General features: G+C 39.2%; 1 protein-coding gene across 13 annotated transcripts in view; it reads left to right on the top strand.

Annotated features, from left to right (window-relative positions):
- The window catches only part of LRRC7 (leucine rich repeat containing 7), a 175,884-nt gene that overhangs the window by 50,783 nt on the left and 102,234 nt on the right, over positions 1–22,867 (top strand). The window lies entirely within an intron of this gene.

Here is a 22,867-nt window from a genome sequence, read left to right as displayed (position 1 = left end):
TAGTCTTACTTTTTTTTTTTTTTGTGCACAGTATTATATTTATGACAGTTGTCTGTATTTGGGAACACAGATACATGCCCATCACTATTTTCTGTAAAATGCAAAATGTTTAAAACACCATTGTCGGAATATTAAGTTCAGGTTAGATTATGGGAAGTTTTCCTTTCCCTTTTTCCTTAATAGTAAATGATCAATTGCTTTTAACCAGAAATGGAGCCTGCCGTGACAGGTAGCTTTGTCTTAGATTCTTCTTTGCTTTTACTCATGAAAGAAAGACTCAGGTTTTGTGTAACTTTTCTCTTCTGTTTCTCTAAAGACGAGAGTTTCTGCACCTCTTTACGTTGGAAATTCACATATAACGCGTTTTAACTAGAAAAGTTCATAGACGTGTAGGCTCACAGGACGGTTGAGGTTGGCAGGACCTCTTGAGATCATCTAGTCCAACACCCTGCTGAAGCAGCGTCACCTAGAGTGGGTGGCCCAGGACTGTGTCCACCCAGGTTTGAATGTCTCCACGGACGGAGACTCCACAACCTCCCGGGGCAACCTGTGCCAGTGTTCCATTACAGTCACACTAGAAAAGTGTTTCCTTACGTTCAGATGGCATTTCGTGTGCAGTATCTCAGATGCTGCAGTCCCTTAATCACCTTGCTGGCCCTTCACTACGTACTTTTGAAAGTAAATATTTACATGCAAAATTCCAACCTTGATTTCATTTGAGTGTTAAGAACTGAGATTTTGCTTGTGAGTCATCTTTAGTCATAGCAGAGTCTGACATTTCTATTTGGAAAGGGCAAACACTGTACACTCAGGTGGAGGAATTTGGCCAATTTAAATTTTGTATTGACTGATGGAGCATTTCAGAAGTGGAGGAGAGGAAGAAGTGAACATCTTCTGTTTACCTCCTCCTTTATCTCTGTTTAATATCACAATCTCATGAAGTAACATAAAATACCATGCTGGCATGTTTTTTCTTGAAATAAAGGCCAGACCAGCCTTTTTTCCCGGTCTATCAACTTCACTTGTAAAACGTGCTCTCTGCGTTTGAATGGGCTACTTGTGTACAAATGCAACAGCTTAAAAGATGATAAAACTGTGCGTTAAAATTTGGCTGCTGCCTGTGTACATAAAACAGGAAAAATATTTGGTACCTTTTTCTTTATGAAAATGCAAGGGAACCATAGTACATTAGTTACGCCATGCTGCAGGTCTTTCAACAAGCTTTCAAATTTCAGATGTGTGTCTGTAAACTGACGGTTCTTTTTAAGAAAAATTTCCTGAAAGAAAAAAAGTAACTCAATAAAATTTCAAGAAAAAACTTGTTCTAAACCAATAGCAACTTCTTTCTCCAGCAGACTGACATCTATTATAATCATCTTCTAAATCCAGAAGACAGGTTCTTTGTCAGCTAAATAATACCTTTTTTTCTATCATAGAAAGTGACAAAATGAAATCCTTTTCTTAGAACTCTGTCTGTTATAAATTTATGTTCACAAATCTCACAGTACTAGTTCAGCAACTTCCATCCTCATCTCTCTAGAAATTTTCAGTCTTCACAGGCTTCTCTCTTTTTCTGGTATGTGTTCAAGCGTACATGTTCTTGAATCAGCTTGCAACTGATCTGAACTAGAAATAAACAGTAAACCCTACATAAAAATTTAATAGCCCTGATTCACCACTGTGCTGCTCTAGTACCTACACCAAGGAGCTTCGCCCGGCTCCGTCGTGCTGGCGGAGCACTGACGGAGTGCTGTCGGGTCCCTCTGCCTCACAAGCACGTTGCCTTCGGCATGGGGAGAAACGGTGCTTAAAATACTGTGGGTAAGGAGCTCCTGAGATTTCATTTTACAGGGTCTGTTCCCCACTTTTCACTTAGTATTTTTATCCATTCTTACAGACTAGCCCTTTACCCAGAATGATTGCTGCACCCTGTTTGTAAAACTGTTTTCATGTCATTTTTCCCCAAATCCCTTCCAATCTATTGTATCCACAGTAAATAGCCAACTAAGTTTGACTTGTCTGGTTTAAATAATTAAGGCGGTTCTTTTTAAACCTTCCAAACTGTTTGTTTAAAGCCAGGAAGCGGTCAGAGATGTAAGGCATGGTACATTTCTGCTAATGGAAATAAATGTACCAGTATGTTACTGGGCTATCTTGTTTACACCAGCCCCTTCATTTGTATTTCTCCTATTTGTTTGCCTGTGCTATGAGATGAGGTTGCAGAACTTCTAGAATGGGACAGCACAAGTTGCCGGAGACCTCTGAGTGTTACCCAGAGGCACAGGGCAGTCATAACAGTTATGCAGGCTTTGATAGAATGCTTGTCTTCTTCCTGAATTTTTGAACATCAGGATATAAAGTTAGGGAAGCAAGTGACTTGTCTCCATTTTTATCAGAAACTGATGGCACAGCTGTGAACTTTCTCCCGTTATTTTTTGTTAGTTTTTTAGATAGCTCCATCTGCAGCAAACAAATTAGGAAAAAAAACCCTTCGTTTTTAATTTTTATTTTAATGATAAATAAAGAAATAAGGCCAGGTGCATAAGCAGAAATGTCTGTTTTGTAGAATTTGGCAAAAGATTTCAGAATATTAGCATTAGCATACTTATACTTGCTCTTTCCTTAATACCAATGCCAATTAAAGGTAACTTAAGGAACTTAACTGGAATTGTTCCTGTGATATACAGAACATTTAGACCTGGATGTGGTCAGTATAGCAGAGAGATAATAAAGGGAAGGACTTGTTGAATTTTATTGTTGATCTGTAGTTTCAGCACAGTAGATAGCTTCAACCTGCAAACAGGACTCCTGTGATTGGTGTCTGATTTGGTCGGATTGAAACAAATGGAGAAATGGGTCAGAGATTACTTTGAACAAAAAGAGGCAAGAATTTAATTAAAAATTACTGTCTTACTTTAAATTTTATTTAAATTTAGCTTTCGTCAAAATATCTCTCTACTGATATGAAGAAGTTTTGCTGAGAACAGAGTTGAATGTACACTTGAAGGCTTTATTATATTTAGGATCAACGGTATTTGCTGAAGGCATTTCTTGAAGTGAATGTCACTAAATATGTTGAAGAGGCACAGATCTCAGATTCTTACTAAACTGCCTTACTAAATTTACTGCCTTACTGCCTTACTAAACTTACTGCCTTACTAAATACTTAAGGTTTGAACTGTGGAATATCAGCATACTTACCAAACATTCCTACTCTTACCAAACTTCCTATTTTCAGAAGATTTCTAAAATTAAAAAAGTTTTAAAGTAAAAGCAGTTCCAGCCTGATTTTGGCAGCTGTCAATAACCAACAGTTTGAATCTCAAAATGTTGTCTTAAAAAATTAACTGGCAGATGAGCAGGATGAAACCTGTGAGCATCTGAACCACAGAATAGGACCAATTTCAGAACTAATAGGACTAAATTTCATAACCAATAGGACTAGATTTCATAACTAGGAAGGAAATAAATGTCAAATATGCATACAGCTTTTCAATTTTTTTTCTTTGTTTGTTTCAGAGCCTTAATTTGGAGAGTAAAGAGCGTAACTACATAATGTGTTGTGAATAACTGTCTACAAATATGGTTTAAACCAACCAACCATTCAAAATTCCAAAGGTAGAAGTTGTCAGGTTTCTGACAGCGAACAGGCAACAAGCCTGTTAAAGTATTGTTTATATATAGTCAATATTCTACAGGACACCATGACCATGATTGCTAATGTCTTTCTGTTCCATTTCTGAGGAGCATAATAATGCAGGTATTTTTTACATCTTTTGGAAAAAGTGGAATATGTTTTTACTCCAAGAAAACTTTTCCTGTGCTGCTCCATTATGTAATGAAAGCAGACACCTGATAAAAAGGAGAGCTTAACATGACCTTCATCTAAATTCTTTTTCCCAGTCTGAGATGTTTTCAGTGTATGAACTGAACTTCTGAAAGAAAACCTGTGAATAAACCAAATCATAGAACCTTAGAGTTACTGAAGTTGAGAAGTAGAGAGCCTGTGGTCCAACTCTTGCTCAAAACAGGGCTAGCTTTGATGCTGGATGAGGCTGCTCATCCTCTTGAGTATCTCTGGGGTGAATATTCCTCAAACTCTCTGGCCCCACTGTTCTAGTACTTGACCACATTCATTGTGGAGACTTTTTTTCCTGATACTTATTCAGAATTTTCTGTGCTGCTACTTGTGCCTGTTACCGTGGCCTTTTCCTGTGCACCTCTGAGAAGAGTCTTGGTCTGTCCTCTCTGCAGTCCCCCAGTATGTAGATGAGGAGAGCAGCTGAACCACTCTGTGCCTCCTCATCTTGGGGCTAAGCAAACCCATCTCTCTCAGCTTCTCCTATATGTCGTGCTCCAGACCCCTGACCACACTGTCTTTCTAGCTTGGGGGAGCCCAAGAATGCTTTATATGACGACATTTTGCTGATAGAGAAGCCGTGTCATGCATCACTTTTTATTGCTGTATTTCCCTTTCATTTACAGTAAAAGAAACAAAAAAGTTAGTTTAAATAACAGTATTTTAGAACATTTGTTTTGTTTATACCTTACATAGCCAGATAAGATCAAAAAAGATTCTACAAGGATGCATCTGGTTTTGATGACTTTGTAGGAGTTTCTATGGCTTCTTCCGAATTTCCTTATTCTGTTCGACCTGTGTCTGTTCTATCAAGTTCATACCTGTAAGTGAGCATGTTGGCGAAGGAGTAAGTAGGTATAAATAGCCTCTGAATGAATTTAGGCCAGCTATTAATAGTAGTATGAAACTCAGAAAAAGTGGAGTTCCACAAGAACATTCCAGTAGGACTAGCCAGGAGCAAGAAGACGTTTGCCTGGAGGTGGAGTTAGAAGAGTTTAAGTAAGAGGTTAAATGGCGTGGTTGTAAGCCGTAGTAGGGTGTCATAATTTGCCAGAAAAGTTCCTTCCCGTCCTATACTCCTCTGCCTCTCTGTTTTTATTCTTTAAGAACAGTAGCATAGACTGTTAGGATGTTGTTCATCTTTCTGATACCATCTGTTTTCCTTGGTGGGAGGGAGAAATGGGATTCATTCCAAGCTGTTCCAAATGTTTTTTCCTCATTCAGGCTGAAATTCAGATGTTCATGTTCAGTTTCTAATGCGGTTCAGTGGCACTTAGAGTACTGTACTCTGGGCAGTCCTGATCCATATGTCACTTGACCCAACAAAGCTGTAATCACCTCTTTATGGAGATAAAAAGGTCTGAGGCAGTTGCTACGAAATCAAAGGACAGTGGTTCATCGGTGAAGCTATCATTGCATTCCTTTGCTGGATTTACAATTTACTCTTTCTTGTGTATTGACTAAAAGCTTTCTCCTAAGCTTTTGTTCAGCTTTTATTCCAGTTCCGTACTACCGCTATCTGTTCCTACATGTCTTCTCTGTAATTTTCTTGACTACTGGTGATTTTTCATGCATTTCCAGATTCTTTCATGTCCCACTCCAAATTCTCTTTCTTTTTCCCTCCATTAAAATAATGGACAGTGTCCTGCTCTTGTTCACAGAGCCATCATCTTGCCTGTCCTCATTTTTAGATCAATGCATTTTTTTTCAACAGGCAGCTGACAGTCTGAGCACAGTGGTATTCTTTTTTGTTGTTGTTTTTTGTCTCAGTCTGCAGTTACATGCCTTCAAATCAGTCAACCTCACCAAAAGGCTGATGCCGAGAAACTGGCTCTGAAGCTGCAGCCTAGAAAGTACTCTGCAGAACTTCTTCCTGGCTTTTGCAACGTCTTCTGCAGCAGAGTTTTCTGCAAGTCCCTCTCTTGCATGACAACACTGTGTAAAACTGTCAAAACCAATATAGCTGAGAGTTAGAAATATTGTATATGGAAAGTCCTCGCAGCAGTTACAGTTAAATGCTGTTCTTCATGTGCGCAGCCACTCAAGCCATAAGCAGTATCAACCCTGTTGGTGGTGTCTCATTCCTTCATGTCTTCTGATGGTGGTTTAAAGATATCCTTGCTTACCAGTCAACAGAAGGAATTAAATACCTAGATTGTTATCAAAATTATTTTGTTTCTTTTAAGTCCTGATAGGATGTTTCTTGCGTTTTTTAGGCTATGGAGCGACTGAATTTTTATTTTGCTGTTCTAGAACTCAAAGATTGTGTATAATCAGATGTTAGCAGAATCATCTCCAAGTTGTAAGAGCTGACTACCTGTAGTACATTAGTAAATGCATGATTTCTGATTTCGTTTGGACACTGTATGGGCAGTGTTGTTTGGCAGTCGCCCAGAACTAAGGACTTTAATGTACATAATTGAAGCGTATGGGGTTTGGTTTTGTTTTGTTTTTTTGATGTGGACATCCACATCTGTACAGCAGCCCTTTCCATTGCCTTCTCTGGGTCTCACAAAGAGAATCCATACAGACAGAGACTGAAAAGTGACAAAGCATCTTTCAGCTGTTGAATTACAAATACGTTATAAATATTTCAATATAAATTAGCATTAAAGTGTTTTGATGAGTCAGGCAATAGCAAGAGAAATATGTCAAATGCAAAAGAACACTTGAGTAGGCATCGTGGGCCATGTTCTGCTATGCTGCTTATGTGGAGAAATGTATCAATACATGATTTTCATAATTATCAGTAGAAATGTAGCTGGAATAATTTAATTTGCAATAAACTGATGAAATCGTAAACTATGTGGATAGATTTATAAAACCTTCAGGAAGATCCTTGGTTCTTTTGCTTACTCTGTAAGAATGAAAAAATAGGGATTATTCGCTTTGAATTTGGGAAAAGATACATCAAATACTACATTGATGCAGCTCATCAGTAGAGGAATATAGGACGGGAAGGAACTTTTCTGGCGAATTATGACGCCCTACTATGGCTTACAACCACGCCATTTAACCTCTTGCCTAAACTCTTCCGTAGTTAAATCTCTATGAAATGCATCTGCTTGAGTGTCGTATTCTGAAGCAGATGAAATTCTATTACTGACAGCTCCTGTGAGAATTAACCTGAACACTTTAAAATGGGATAAGGAGTATATTTTAAACACCTTTACAAATATGAGTGTGAATATTAGGGCATAACTGTAATTCAGTCAGATCTGGGTATATCTTTTCAGTTTATTTGGCATTAGCTTAGTACGTACTTCAGTGGACTTTTTGCTTTGGCTTGTAGTTGCCCAAATGATTATAATACTTGATTCCTGGTCCATTAAAATACCATAGTTTTGCTAATTCAGTCAAGGACAGGAAATTCTGTATTTCAATTCTCTCTCGCTTACAACAACATGCCTCGAGGCCAAGCTTGCACTCCTTTTTAGCCTTCTTGTTACCAGAGCAGATTGTACAATGGAAGTTGTATGTCTATGTATAAGTTGCTGCCAAAAGGCTATCGCTGTTTATATACAGCTAGGACTTAATTTAGCAGGTGGGTGGATGCCAAGATATTGCTTAGTTCTTTGTCCACATTTTTTTAATCTTGTTTCAGGCTGTGAGAAATTACGTTGGACATTTAGCATTCATTGTGCTTGCTCAGGGGGAGTATCTTAGCCCTCGAAGAATGTCTGCTACGCTAAATGAGCTGAGACAAGGAAAGACCTTATGTTTTGTAAGAGTGAACAGTTAGCAATTTAATTATGACCACCAGACAAAAGCATGCATAAGCAAGGGAAATAGTAAAAAAAACTCGAAGAAAATCATAGTTGCTGAATGGAAAGAATGTGCCAAAGCGCTTGAATCTTCCAGAGCTCTCATATCCACACCTGCGGTTTCCGATGGTCTGATGAACCCCTCCATTAAGAATCAAGCCCTTGTATTTCTTGAGTGGAACAATCTGGTACAGTTCTGGCTGATGATCCCAGTTTACAATGAAAGTGATAAAATTCTCTTCAGAAAGTCATTGCTAACATTGCATAATTGGGCATTAAAGTTCTGATTATACTTTACAAACTCCAGGACTTTGTTAAAAACCTGACATTCCAATGTACTGAATTTCAGTGTTTGACAGCTCAGCTGTGAGAATTTTTTTAGAGAACATTTGTACCATAAGAACAGCATGTTAATTGACTAAAAAAAACTGGGACAGATTAATCATGGGAGGGAACACGGTACTTAAGAGAATGTAGTTCTAGAGCCCTCTGCTGATGAAAACCTTTAGAAATACAGTTCTTTTCAAATGCCCTTTTTTGAATGGCCTGGGTTATTCATCCCATCCATTTCAGACCCCGAAGTTGTGGAATAGATCCGCACACTAAAGTGGCTTTCTTGTGGTGCTGACCAAGAAGGAGCCTCCAGGACTAGCTTGCTCCGGGCCCTGAACTTCCATGTGGCCAAAGATGAGGTGAGGTGCATCTGCTTCTCGCTGGTAGCAGGTGCGTCTCCAGGTGTATTATTAGCACGTGGGTTTTGCAAGGATGGCAATTCTCGTTCAGTAGTGGCTGTGATGGTAATGAAAGTTAAGTATTCTGCAAAAAATGATCAGAAAATGGCTGAGTACTATTGATTTATGTGTTGAAAGAGTAGAGAGAATAGACGTGAGCTAGAAAATTAACCAGCAGAGAATATATACTAAGAGCTTATACCTTCCCCACCGACATCGAAGCGGTGTTTTGCAGCCTGCCTTTCTTTTTTTGTTTTTCAATGTTATTGGTTAAACACAAGTCCCTCACAGCACAGCATGCCTTATTGCTGGGAGTGGTTTTAGTGGCTAATAGGAAGGTGGAACAAACCAAATAGGCATCTTTATTTTCCATGATGTCCCTAAACATATTTCTTATCCCTACTGCATAGCAAACCTGGCTTTTGAGGTGTTCCAGTATCTAAAATATTAGACTGACCATTGTCTGCAGCATTTTGAGAGTGGCTGATCTAAGCTGATGAGACTCCCTGGACTTTGATATGGAGTTTACATCCACAAACTTGAATGAATTTATTTTTTTTTTAATTTATTGTTAAAAACAGGAGCTGGGTTTGTGTCAGGCAATCAAAGGCCTTGTTTCTTGTTCTTTGGGAACATCTGTAGCAAAAAGAGGTCTGGTAGGGCTTTTTTCAGATTTATAAAGCCAAGGCCTTCTGGCACAATCATTTACTTGGAAAAGAGAGGAGCTGCCCTGAAGTTGCCCTTCACCTGCCGTTCTCCTGTACGCGTGGCAGGTGCTGTCAGCCTTGCCAAACCGGCAGACCCAGAGCAAGCACGGCCAGGGCCGTGGCGGTTCTGCAGCCTTGCTCCGGGGCTGAAGCCGAGATCACTGGGGGCTGGGCTGGTCCCGCTGGTTCTGCAGTGGGTTGGTAACTGCAGTACTGGCAGAGAAGGGACCCCCCCGCTTTCCGCAAAGGCAGAAGATGATTTCATTTCTGCCGGTGAGGATGTTCTGAATTCATCTTGAGATGATGGGGCAACTGACACTGGCAAAACATGTTTAAACCACAAATGGAGAAAACTGCAAAATGCATTTAAGTGTAAAAAAACCCTGGGCTACTGAAGGAAAGTGAGAATATGCCACCCACGAATTTCCTTAGGGAAGTGAAATCAAATTGTAAGAAACCATTTACCAGTAATACATTATATGATGATAAAGTTAACAAAAAGATCATTCTTGTGATCTCTGACGGCTGTGTAGACAGCCACAATGATGGAATTCTCCCTCTTCCAGTTACTAGTGGTGTCCTTTCCGAGTCTTCAATGTTCTTTGTAAGTGTTTAATAAACTGTGATATTTACTCATGAAAATCAGTAAAGAACTGGGCTCGTTTGCCATGGCATAATTAACTTTTTCCAAGAGTGATACATAATTTTTGTAGTGGTCTGCATCTTTTCTTCTCTTGCGGTATTTCTTGTTATACCTGCCTTTAGTTTCCCAAGATTGCCTCCTGCCATAGAATTGCAACTTTGTAAGATTTTAGGGAGAAGTCAGTATGTTTGGACAGAAAGAGAATACTCTGCAGATCTTTCCTGTGAATTCATATAAAAGATTCATAGTTCTGCAGTTATATAATATAGTCTTTACTGAAATGAAATTAACTTTTTCTAGTATAAATGTATTTTAAACTCTGAAGATGAAATACGCAATCCCCCTGAGTTCTGGAGGGTTTTAATCAAGGGTGTCTGTGTGCTTAAATCTTCACAGCTCAAGGCTAGTGATGGGACTAGTTGGTGTTGAGGGGAAAGGGCAAAATTCAGATTTTATTACTTGATTCTGGCTAAAAATACGCAAGAGAGAAACGTGGCAGCTACTATATACATTGAAATGCAGAGATGTACTCAGGTATTCATGGGTAGTGAGGTATTTCTAGAGATAAATGTCTGTTTAGATGTAAAATTGTGTTCTCATATTCAAGCAACCAATTTTCATGGATACTTGTGGGAATTATGTTTTTAAGATTTCATTTGTGCTGACATTTTGGTATGCAGACATAGGCTTTTGCATTTTGATAATCCGATTTATGAACATATATGCAAGCATATTACAGCACAGATGCATAGCATTAACAGGTATGGTGAAACAAATGGGGAGCACTGAAAAAAATTGCATCTGTAGCCAGGAAGGAGGATAGAATAACAGAAGAAAGAGGAACTGATGGACAATAAAAGGGTTTGTCTTTTTCTTGGCAAAATCTAAGATCTTCTATAGGGAGAAGGGAGAGTAAGCAGGGGGGAAAGGTTCTTAGTTGTGAGTGAACAATGGTAATAACTAAGTTACGTGTTTGTGCAATTCAGTTGGAGAATTTGAATGTTTATGTAGGAACTCACAAAAGAGAGAATAATTATGCAGTAAAGAAAGCCAGCCTGGTTATTGGAAATTGTTGCGGTAGTGCATAACTTAAAAGCCGAGTGCAGGGGGTTGGGGAGGCGAAGGAAGAGGATGTGAGCCGGACGAGGGGTCTGGAGGTACGACCTGTGGTTGGGATGTGAAGGGCAAAAGGGGATGTATGGAGAGTGAATCAAGAAATGTATTAAAATCAGGAAGGAAGGAGAGGATGGGGCAGATGGGAAGTTATTGCTGGTGGACGATTGGAAGGCCAGAAAAGGCTAAAGAAGGTAAGTGACTTCTGGGGATCAGGTAATGCAAAATACAGAAGGATACCAGGAGATGTTGAGAGAAGGGAGAAGATAAGCAACAGAGATCAGAGAGTAAGCAGTACTTCTGACTCTTTGATCACTTGGGAAGTGGAAGAGCTGAACTAGGTGATGATGAGCTGAAGTCAAAACACTTCCTGTACAAAGAGAGTGTGGTGAAGATGACAATCAGGGATCAAAAAAGGCTTTGGATGGACTATACCTGGCAATAATGTGGAGGGTGATAGGAAAAAAAGTGTCTGTTACAGGGCTGTTCAAAGAGGAACAGTTTGACAAAAGGTCAAGAGGAGGCGTCTGGGAGCATCGCGAATAGGAAGGGAGGGGGCCAGAGCTGCCTGCCAGTGCTGTAAGGTGACACGGAGTGCGTGCTGAACTGGTCCCTGTAACAACCATCAAGGACTGTTTAAGTGAAGGGATCCACATTATTGTGGCAGTGCCAAATTACTCAGCTTCTGTCTGGCCTGCATGGCCCAGTTTTCTTTGATGCAAGGAAAGAAGCCGCAGAGGGGAAGGGGTGGAGCAGTGCACAAGCAGATTTCATTCTGGTGTGGAACTAGGACATAGTCTGCATCCCGAAGCATAGGCACAGTCCTACGGGCTGTGGGCTAGGCTGGGCCTCATGACAAATAAAAGGAATAGTAGGAATATTCACAGGAGTGGTGACCTTAAGGGTCAGAAACTGTCCCAAGGTAGAGTTTGAGTGGTGGAGAAGGTTGGCAAAAACCTCACATGGAATCAGAACTGTATTCTTTTAATGATTAAAAAAGTTCTATTTTTCAAAAAGGAAAAGGTTTTTGGAAAAGGCTTGTGACTGGAGGTGAACACTGACCGTGGTGAGCAAGCAACATGCATTTTCTAGGTAGTTTGTTATACGTATTTCAAATGTAACCGTGTTTTGGAAATACAGATGTCTAAACAAGTAAGTGTTATGACGTTGAAAATGAACTTGATCTCCTTCTATTTTGCACTTCAGTAATATCTGCTCCAATGGGCCTGTATCATACCCATGCTGAGCAGCGTAGCAGTAACAAGAAGGAAGAGGATGGTCCCTTGTCCCAGCACATCTCTGCCTGGGTTCTTTCAGAAGAGCGGCTTTCATTGTGAGACATAGTTGTCACTTTTAATGAAAACTTTCTTTTCTAGCTGCAGTTTGTAGTTGCACATTGTTATCTCTGGAACTTTCATTGTGCAAACGCAGCAAAATGCATACCATTTTCCTGTAGTAAGCTCCTGCTAAGCTGATTAATATGTCAGGAATAATGCAGACGGATTGTGATGTAAACCGCTGAAAAGTAATTGGGTATTCTGTGTGATCCTTTTCCTCTATGAGGAAGAAACCCAGACTTAGTGGAAGTTATATAGCTCATCTTTAAATACCAATTTGTTTAGTTGATGTATTTAGCAGGTAAATTATGTTTTCTATACTGTTCCTTTGGATAGCAGTTCTAGCCATCATATGGGCAGCAAAATCCATTACACCATGAAGCAAGCAAGAAAGCATATTTCATACTAAATTTCATACCAGATAATCTTTTAAACCAAAGGATTACTTCAAGTAAAAGCTGGAACACATCAAAGATCTAAGTTTAAATGTAAATTTCCCAGTTTCCAGAAAGCACACTTTCCGAAGAAGGCTATTTCTTGTCTTAGTTTATTGGGATTCTCTCCTACTTAAATGTCTGCAGGGTGGGCCATCAAACTGATTGTAATTTCTAGCAATTAAGAACATAATTATTAATTTTCAGCATGTGCTACTAATATGCAACAAATTACTGAAATTCTGTCAGCTCTTGTATAAAAAGAAACTGAACAAAACTGGGGTTTTCCTTAAGGTTATGCAAAAACTGTCTTAAGGAAAAACAGGATACAGATTTTTTTTTTTAAAAAAAAACCTACTTCTTTTGCTGTCACTAAACTGTCTTTGTTCTTGGAGTCATCATCGTCTATGATTAAGATCATCCAAAAAACATTTACTCCGAAAATCTCACTTAGGAATTTGAAGGCAAGATCAATAGTAAACTTTAATTGAAATAAACAGGCATCATCTCAGAAAAGGTGAAGATTGGGTCCTGTGTCACAGAGGGGGGTTAAAGGTCTGGTAATTCAAAACGGACTGATATTTTGTAGAAATAGTTCTGTCTTAAATTTTACTTTACTCTTTTTGCAAGTTTCCAAGATCTCATGATGGTCAAGTCACAAGTGACATCCCAGATCTTGTAGCAAAGATAGAGAAACTTTCTGTCATTAATATTCTCAGGAGACAAAAGGTAAAGTTTAGCAAAATCTAAAGGTTAGCAAATAATTTCTAAATATGAACCTGAATGCAGAATATTACAATGGCAATACAATGCAGAGAATTCAATTATCATGCATTAAATGGCATTTCTGGGTAAGATATGCTGGTTATCATGGTATTTCTGTGCAAGAAAACAATTCAGATAATATTTCACATCCCTCTCTTTGATATTCCCCTTTGGAAGCATTCTAATAATTCTGCTATTGTGACTTTGCCTTTGGAACCATAGTTTCTTTATCTTTTCAGGAAGATTAATGAAAACTATTACAGATGGCTTATACAAACAGAATATCTAAATTCCTAAATTTGAGTTACCAATTAGAACATAAAAGCCACACGCCTGACTCCTTCACCTGGCTCAAGTGTGAAATCTCAGTAGAATATGCTTCTTGCTTCTAAACAGGATATGCAAAACTATAACTTCAAAAAAATATATAGTGACTTCTGATGGAGAAAATGAGCTAAAAAGGAAGGAGATCTGGTCAAACCAAGCAGTGCGCTTTCTCCTTTTTAAAATATACTAATTGGAACCTTGCAAAAAGTTTGACCTTAATTGAAAGGCACTGAAGTTTTACACTGTTTTTCTGGAATTGTGTTCTCCCTGGCCAGCCATGGTTAGAGTCAGGTGTCTGCAGAGTGGAGCCTTTCTCCGAAATTCCATGGCACGCTCCCTCAGAGCCTTGCTTGCAGCTATTTCCTCCTGTAAGTCTTCTAATATTGCCGCACTTTTTCCTTTCCTTCCTGCATAGGTCTTATCACTGATTTATTAAAATACAGAGACTAAATTGCCTTTTTTTCCTTTTTCTTTCTTTTTTCTTTCCCTACGTGGAAAGATACTTTCAGTCCACAATTGTATTTACTTTAGCAGAAATGTTGGAAAAAGAATCCCCCATAGAGTTTCATTTGGTGTCTCTTCAGCAGCTTATAGTAACTAAGAGCAAAGATGGATTTGAAGTCCATCCTATATTCAGAAGAGTATATTCAAACAAAGCTGGTGGATGTTTTTGAATGTGACGGGGAGGATGGCTGGCCAGCCAGGCCTTGGCTGTGGATGACATGACTAGCCTGTTCACGCACATTCTCTGCCCTGTCTCCCGAACACTCACGTGTCTGTACGTATGGATGAGAACATATGTGGCTGGGACTCCAGTGCTGTGAAGTCCAGTCCTGTTCACCAGACATCTGTGTTGTGCAGTGCCATGCAGGTATCAGACAGACAGGTACAGTCAGAAATGAATTGGTCTGGTTTTAGAGGTACCCAGGGCTTTTTACCTCGTACTCTTACTGAAAGCAGGGTAGCAAAAGACTCATTGCTTTGACTCTCAAAAATTTTCTAGTCTCCAGCCTTCAAGACCAACTCAAGAACACTGATTCTTGTGCGAGCATCTTCCTTAGACGTACGCAGCTCTCCTTTGCTGGAATGTGTGGGGAAAGCACTCTGCCCTTCCGTAAGGGAGGCTGAACAGGACTGATGTGTCTGCAGTCCATCACTAGAGAAATCCCCAACTTCAGCAGCTGGGGGACAGGAGCAGTCGAGCCGCAGCAAGGGGTTTGGTAGGCAGAGGTGCTCCGAGCTGCGGCAGCGGCTCCTGCCAGCCATGTCCCGGTGCCCCTCACTGCCCCTTGGCAGCCTGCGTGGCAGTGGGCTATGTGAACGGGCTGTCTGTTTCCTGCCGTCATCCACTCTTTATATTTGTTCTATAGTCCCTCCTTGTATCTCTTCTAATTTAAGTTAATTTTTTCTAGACATGGATAAGCAAAGTTGTGTATTTGTTTCCAAAGAGATATTGTAATGTCTTCTGCAAACGCATTAATACACCTTCCTGTTTCGATATCTTCAGGGGAAAAAAGGCAAATGTTATAGGTGATGTACAGTTTTAAGGAAGAGGGATGCTGATTTTCAGGCAAAGAATAAGCAGATTACATTTCATCAGAACTTCTTTTTGAATTGGAAAATTGTGAGAATATGAAAAATAGCAGTGACTACTGATGTAAGAGGTTACTTAACTGTAATTCTCCTGTTGCAAGTATGGTATTATGGCTAGAGACAAAAAGTCTTGACTAGAATAAAACCTACAAAATGGAGGTATTAAGAGTTATACATCTGACTAAGCAAAGAAATACATGAGTAAGAACTCACACAGTTTCATACAAGACAGCGCTAAGATGGTGCCTGCAAAGATGCATATAATAGAAAGGTGAGCAGCATATTTAAACACTAAAAGCTGGATGAAGAGGGCACAGCTCGTATATGCAGATATAATCTTTCTACATTTAAAAAAAAATACCTGAATTATTAATAGTGCTGTGTTTCTAATTGAAAACTTGTACTGAAAATTAAGATGGCTCTGAGAGCTTTGAAGGTCCTTAATTATTTCAGTGATCCAGACTGAAAGTGGACACAATGTAAATCATATAAACAGCACACATAATTAATTAAAAGAGAAGAAAGAAAACAAAAGTGGATGTCTGGCCAGTGCTAGGAGAATATCAGTGAGGAAAAGGGTTTTGGCTGAAGGAAATTTGAGGGTTGTTTTATGGTTGGGTTTTTTTTTTAATTACAACCTTATGCTCAGCTTTGTTCCATTTCGTATGCGTAGTCCCTATTATCAAATCTCTTTCACAAGAGAAAATACAACATAAATTCTAGGCTATTGGAATGAACTGGAAAACTCCCGATGCCTTCCTACAGTCGGAGGAGGGATGCCTTCTGTACCTTCAGCACTCGTAGAATCACAAATCATGCTAAATGCTTCAGAAAAGGCTTCTGTTGCACAGAACAAGCGTTCTATGGGAGTTGAAGAAAAAAGCGGTGCTACCATCAACAAGATGAGGTTTGAAGAAGGGTGTGGTATGAGGAAAAGAAATAGTAGCTGAAGAGTTTGGTCTCCAACCTCCTCTTGTGATCAGTCACGTGTGCCGTGCCCATGTTCGGCTACCGCTGTGCCCCGGGAGTGCCGGGCCGCGGCAAGGGGAGTTGTTGGTGATGAGTGGCCTCAGCTGGCTTGCGGGGGCAGGCTGAGGGTGTCCGCTTCGGGGGCTCCGGCTGGGATGGGGCTCTGGGCGCTGGCTGGCTGGGTCCCTCGAGGAACTGCTCTCCGCTTTCATCACTTCTGGAGTGATGGCAGACCTCTGGGAGAACTAGAAGGGGATGATGGAAACTGTGATTGGTGTCGATTGATACATTTGTGATTTCTAAGCTTTATAGTATAACTCACTCCAAAGAGCCAACATATTAGCATATTAATGTTGTTGATTATGCTGATAATAAGAGAAAGAAAAACGGAACAGAGAAATCATCACTTATCTGTGATGTATGACAAAGAAGTCAGTGAAGCGAATTGCCTGCTGCTTTGACTATAATTCATATTTTCTGAATGCTCTGGCAAATGTTACCATTATGACTCATTTCAGCCTTGGAATGCTCTCGTTCAGACTTCTAAGTTCTTTATTTTCAGGATTTCTCGGTAACTTTCTAGCACTACCAGATCACTTAAACTTTGCAATTTCTTGCAATTTTCTGAGTGAAATTTCAAGAGTATGAACAATTTTATGTTTGACACCTTGTCAGACCACACAGGCTGGTCCTACAGTACTTACTACCTGTTGTTTTTCTTCCCTTTTGAATTTTGACTCAGGCCATTGACTATGGCAGTGCCTCGGGGAACTAAGACCTTCCTGAGATAAGAATACTTAAATCAAGTGTCACATCAAAAACTTGTTTGGTAGAAAAATTAAATCCATAATTAATCTGTACTGAAAAACAGAAAATGAAAAGCTGATTTATACTACCAGTTATACAGAGGCAGATTCTGGAGTTTTTTACAGTAGCATTGTAACTACCTCTTTTCTTCATATATCTACTTGATGCTTTAGAAAAAGATGTCAGAAGACTATTGTTTGCTTCTAGAAATAAAATTGCCTACAATGATTTAAAATTGCTTTTAGTGAAGACTTTAAAGGGCTTGAAGAACACGTATATATGGAGCAGCTGCTCCATGGTGCTAGTCATGTTATCACACAGCAATCCCGTGGAATCGTAACAGGAGGGGAGGCTTGACGCGGCGTGAAGACAATCAGTCCGGGCTGCATAGTGCAATAAAAATGTATAATGGTAGTGTCACCATTACTTCTCATCTGTTTTCACTCAGATTGTTCTTTCAGCAGAATATGCTGGAAAAATTACACCTGGTACTTCTTTGTCAGGGCAAATCTCTATCTTCTACAGGCAACCATTTTTAAAAATTACGTTTGATTTGATTACTGCAAAGTCTAGACTATTTTTTAAATGAAGGGTTATATAGCATTCGTTTAGAGAATGAGCTGCATAGAATTCAGTAGAACCCATCTTTTTAGGAGCTGGTTTCCTTATGGAAACAATGATTCTTGTCATGCTTGATGTAAGCCAGTGAGCCTGATATAAGCCAAAGCTTCTATGAATCACAAAGCTTTTTTTAATACTTTTACAATGCTTTCTAGCCTGGTTTTTTGGTGGTTTTTTGGTTTATTTGTTTTAATTTTTTTTAGCATGTGTATAAATACATTCATTCGAAGTTTTGCAGGTCCAAGATGATCAAGAGAGTTGACCTCATAATTACAGTCAGATCTTTCAAATACAGTATTTGGGAATTCTTGTTTTAAATGCACCATCAACAAGAAATCAAGTGGATTCGCAAGGCAGTTTGAAACTAGTTTTTATGCTACAACTCTTTCAAATTGCTTGCCCAATAATTGCCACTTGCTGCTTGTTGTTACTGGTTATTTCATACTGGTACTGGAAAAGTAAAGCACATTGAAGATGATACTTTGCACATTTTAGGATAAAACTAAACTGATTAGATAAAAATATTTTCAGAGAGATATGGCTTTTTTTAGTTGTGTTTTTTAAGCAAATTTTTAATTACTTTGTGAGGGGAAGAAAAGAAAATGGCTGTATCTGATGATGTGTAGGCCCATTGCAGAGGAAAAAGCTTCTGAGATGAAAAAATAAATTATTCTATCTTGTTTTTTTGAAAAAAATTGCTGCCTCTCCTGTTCTTTCAAGAAGTTTTGAAGTTTGTTGAGCTATTTTGTTCCATCTTTAAGTCAGAGTTTTGTGAGCCATACAGCAATTTTCTTTGCCTCTGTCTTTCAAAGAGGCAAGGAGAACATCTTCTCCGTGATTACTGAGAAACAGGGATTAGTGGTTTTACTGCACAAAAGATCCATTAATTGAGAAGAGATTAGATTGTATTGTAATTAATTTCCATAAAACTACTGTTTTTCTTAGATTAAGAATTTTCTTTGTAAGAGAATAAACTGCAGATAATGATAATGAGATGCTTGCATGAAGCTGATAAATAGCAGTTTATATTTATGTTTCTTTCATAGTTTCTTTAATTCAAGAAAGAATATATTTTTAAAAAGCATTCAGAAAACAGGTCATAACATTTTTAAGCTTTTGTGGAGAAAAATGTGTTTGCGTTTCATTTTGTTTTTCTGAATTGTTGAAAAATGGTACATTACAATTTGTTATGAATGCAGTTGTGTAGAATTAATTATTAGTAATGATGTTAGTAAATTTCCTTAAGCAGAATCGCAAAAAAAAAAAGGATGTACGTTTCATCCTAGTTCTTTTGCATTTGAAAAAATCCACTCTTGCCCCTGCCTTTGCAGGACAGCCTTTATAGCTTTCCAAGTTGCTGGGCATTTCTGTGTGTGGTCTGATGAATTTTGAAAATGGAGTGTTCTTCCATGTGAGACTGAATAGACAACCTGAAATTTCTTACTTTTGACTGTGATAGAAAGCTTTTAGAGTGTATAGTCTTCAACGTATAGCATGTGACATATAGCACATAGAGCAATAGCCTCTAATACTCAGCTATGGAGAAATAGATTGCTTTCTCTAGTTTAAATGGGGAAAAGTACTAAGCATGGTGTTCCTGTGAGGAAGGAGGGAGACGTTCTGTATCCCTTACAGGGATTAAGGAATTTTATAAAGCAGCAATGTGTATGGTGACTCCACCTCCCAAAGTGGGAGCCTGGCTTTCTGTTGACTCTATGGGACTTACTTAAATCTTGTTCCCCAGCATCTCAAGTAGCAATCCTCTTGCAGTAAGTAACCATCAGACCAAAAGAAAAGCTTCATGAAAATTATGAAGGAATAAAATGTAGGTAAGAAAAGTGTAATTACCAAAGCTGGTATTAGGCCAGGGTAGGAGTTAATAATACTGAATTAATAAAGGGTTTAATTACCATTAGTCCAGAGGGCATGAAATTTTACTCCTTTCAGTTGCACCACAGGTCCTTTAATTCTGTACTTTCTGAAATGAGTGCAAAGAACAATATAAATCCCAGGGGATTTTTTTTTTACAGGTTTTTCAGCATTTTTATTTGTTTTCTTTTTAATTACAAAGACTATGGACACACGCAAACCCACTTCTTATCAAAATACATTTAAGTTCATGCTTTCCCATGGCCATTCTTCCAGCAAATATTCTATAAGCAGTAGTTTCTGTAGCGGAGTTACTTCATACTAATTTTTCTCACAAAATCTTAGCAATGCACCATAATTCAGGTTCAAGTACCTTTCTTATTCCAGTGTTGATCTTTTCTTAAATACAGATTGCTCATCTCTCCAAATCACATTCTGGTTTGGTTTTGGTTCTTTTTCCTGAAGAGGACAGTTCCAGTAGGTAACCAATTAATCCCACCAACCTAATTTATCATGACCATTGGGTCTTACCGTAGCTTTTTGAGGAAGGCAGAGTAGCGGAATCACCTTTGTTTATCCTCTGCATTTTTTTCTTTCTGATTTGTAAAATGATTTTCTATTGAATAGAAACTTACAGATGTTTTTCTGAACTGCCATAATGGAAACACTTTTGTTTACATAAGCAAAAGAAAAAACTATTTTCTAAAATGTTTTTGCTATTGTAATTGCTATTTTTAGTACAGCTCTATCACTTCACTATTTGTACACTTTCTAGCTGTTCTGTTATACTGTTATTGTTCTGGGTTTCTATTAAAATGAAACGCGGGGTTTGTTTTATGCGTATGCCTACAGTAGAGGAGAATAATGCAAAGCTAAGTGCTTCATAATGCCTATGGGAAGAATGTTTTTCTGAGTAGTTTTTGAAGTACATGTCACTGTTCAATTGTTCATTATCTTCTAACGGCTTGAAAAGCTACAAATAATTTGGTATTCCAAGGGCATTTATTTTTATTGTGTCAAGGTTTGAAATACGCAGTCGCAAATGCTGCTTCTATGCTTGAATACAAAGAGGCTGTGCAGCTTGATAGCTAATTTCATTTTTCTTGTGAAATACGTATTCTGTGACCAGTGCTTTTACAGTTTTCATCTGTTTCGATGTTGTACGCTCAAATGAGCGATTGGGGTAGATTTCTGGAACTCAAGATGCAGCGCAGCTTGGTGTCAGTGGTCGTGCTACGCCCCTTCTCTAGCCCGCGCTCGCGTTCTGGACGTAGTGGCAAGGCAGAGGGGCTGGGAGGCCGCAAGGTGTTTGTGCTGCCTGCCCTGTGCCGGGCCCTGCAGCTGGCCGGGCCCTGCAGCTGGCTGGGCCCTGCAGCTGGCTGGGCCCTGCAGCTGGCCGGGCCCTGCAGCTGGCCGGGCCCAGCAGGGACGGCCGCCCCGCTGCGTGCCGGGGACGCTCCTTCAGGAGGGGTGGGAGAGGAGAGGCTGCCTCAGCTGGGTGTCCCAGGCGGGGAACAGGACTGGAGGCTGCCTGGTTCACATCCTTTCCCCTCGGCCCCTGCCGCAGCCCTGCTGCTGTTGACAGCTTTCCCTCTCCTCGTTGCTCTGCCTTTTTTCCTTGCCGCGTCCCTGGTGTGAAGGCTCGCTGACGTCAGCAGTTGCTGCAACTGCAGGTGATGCTAAAGGCAGGTAGAACATGGCGCAAGGTGACTAACTTTAAGTAGCGATGGCCAAAGCCGCTTTCAACATCCAAGTACAGACTTTCTGAGACCAGACAAGCTGACTGCTTGTCATGTGCTGTGGTGGTGGGAGCAGCTAGAGTGAAAAAGATTTGGAGGGAGCAGGTAACACGGCAATTAGAAAAAACCCTGATCTGAGAGAGCACTGGGAGAACTTCTGGTGTGATGGGCCATTCTCCTACCGGCCTCGCTTTGGAGCAGAGCTTTGGGACTTTTCCCACCTTGAATAAAAAGTGACAAATGCAAAATTTTTTTAAGTAGAGAAAACTATAAAAGTAATTTCTTCCCAAATGGGTTGAAACTGACCAACGGATTGGAAGCTGCAAAGGCAATCGCCTTATTTCCAGAGGAAAATGAGGGGTGAGATTAAAATAAACATATCTTTATCACATGGAAATTTCCTGACTTTATCACAGCAAATTTTGGGAGCCAATCAAGAAGCCAGGTCCAGCCACAGAGTTGGGTATGAACTCTGACTGGGGATCTAGTGTTCCTGGTGTAAGGAATTGAAATGAAGAACCTTGAAAATCAAAGTTCACAGAGTAAATTTGAGTGGCATGTGGCATCCTTAAATTTTAGCGGTGTGGCTGTTTGTATTCTGCAGTGGGCTGTAGTGTTGAACTGAAGTAAAACTTTTAGATTTTGTGATTTATTAGCTTGTAAATGAATTGCTTCTTTTTTCATACCTATAACTGTTCTATTTTTACATTTTCAGAAGTTTATGTACACTGTATTATGCAGATGTTTTCATTGCAACAGCTGACTGTAATTAAGACACAACTTTTATGTTATACCCACAAACTTGGCATCTGGTCAAGCTGAATTACAAAATTACTATACCCTTTTCTCTGTTTTAAGCTTTACCCTTAAGCTGGAATCAGCCAATAGAAAGCCTGTCATTGGCACTGCCAAATGAATAACCAGCTGCACTCTGGTTTCACTGTTGTTCCTTTCAACATCTCGGTGGTCTTGAGAACATGAAAAACAAATATTTGTTCTGACAGTGTTCATGTGCTCATCTCATTGGGATGGCTAGAGGCAGATTAGGTGCTAATAAAATTTAAACAACGAAGTAAAACATTTGAGTATTTAATTTATCTCCAAAATATCAATGTATTACATGATAAAAAAAGTCACAGAGATCCATGAATGGAGCATTAGCTGACCAATTAAATTATTTTTTTATCTTACATTTCAGATAAGTAATGGCTTAAGCAATATGAATTACTTCCACTGATATTTTGCTTTAATATACAGTTGCTTTTTCACTGGCATCCTGTGAAAGAGGATCCTGATGAGCTTTATTTTGCTTTACTTGGACTACTTTTGTGTATTTTTTTCATAAATGTAACTCCAAACCTTGTAAGTGGTTTAGAAAATGGGAGTTGGAGGTTTAGCCCTTCTTGGCTTTGTGGTAATATGTTTCAGAACAGCCCGATTTACCTATAATCATGTTAAAATGACTTCTAAAAATGTCAATATCTATTCGAGATTTAGAGACTGCTTGACATGTATAAAATCTGCTTATTGAGTGTTCTCTCAGTTCAAGAGCAGTGAGTTAAAGTATTTTTATTCCACTGAAAAATAGT

Source organism: Ciconia boyciana, chromosome 7 (genome assembly GCF_034638445.1).
Source record: "Ciconia boyciana chromosome 7, ASM3463844v1, whole genome shotgun sequence".
NCBI classification, from domain to species: Eukaryota; Metazoa; Chordata; class Aves; order Ciconiiformes; family Ciconiidae; genus Ciconia; species Ciconia boyciana.
The sequence above is the reverse complement of the archived record's forward strand: the minus strand, read 5'-3'. Positions and strand labels throughout refer to the sequence as shown.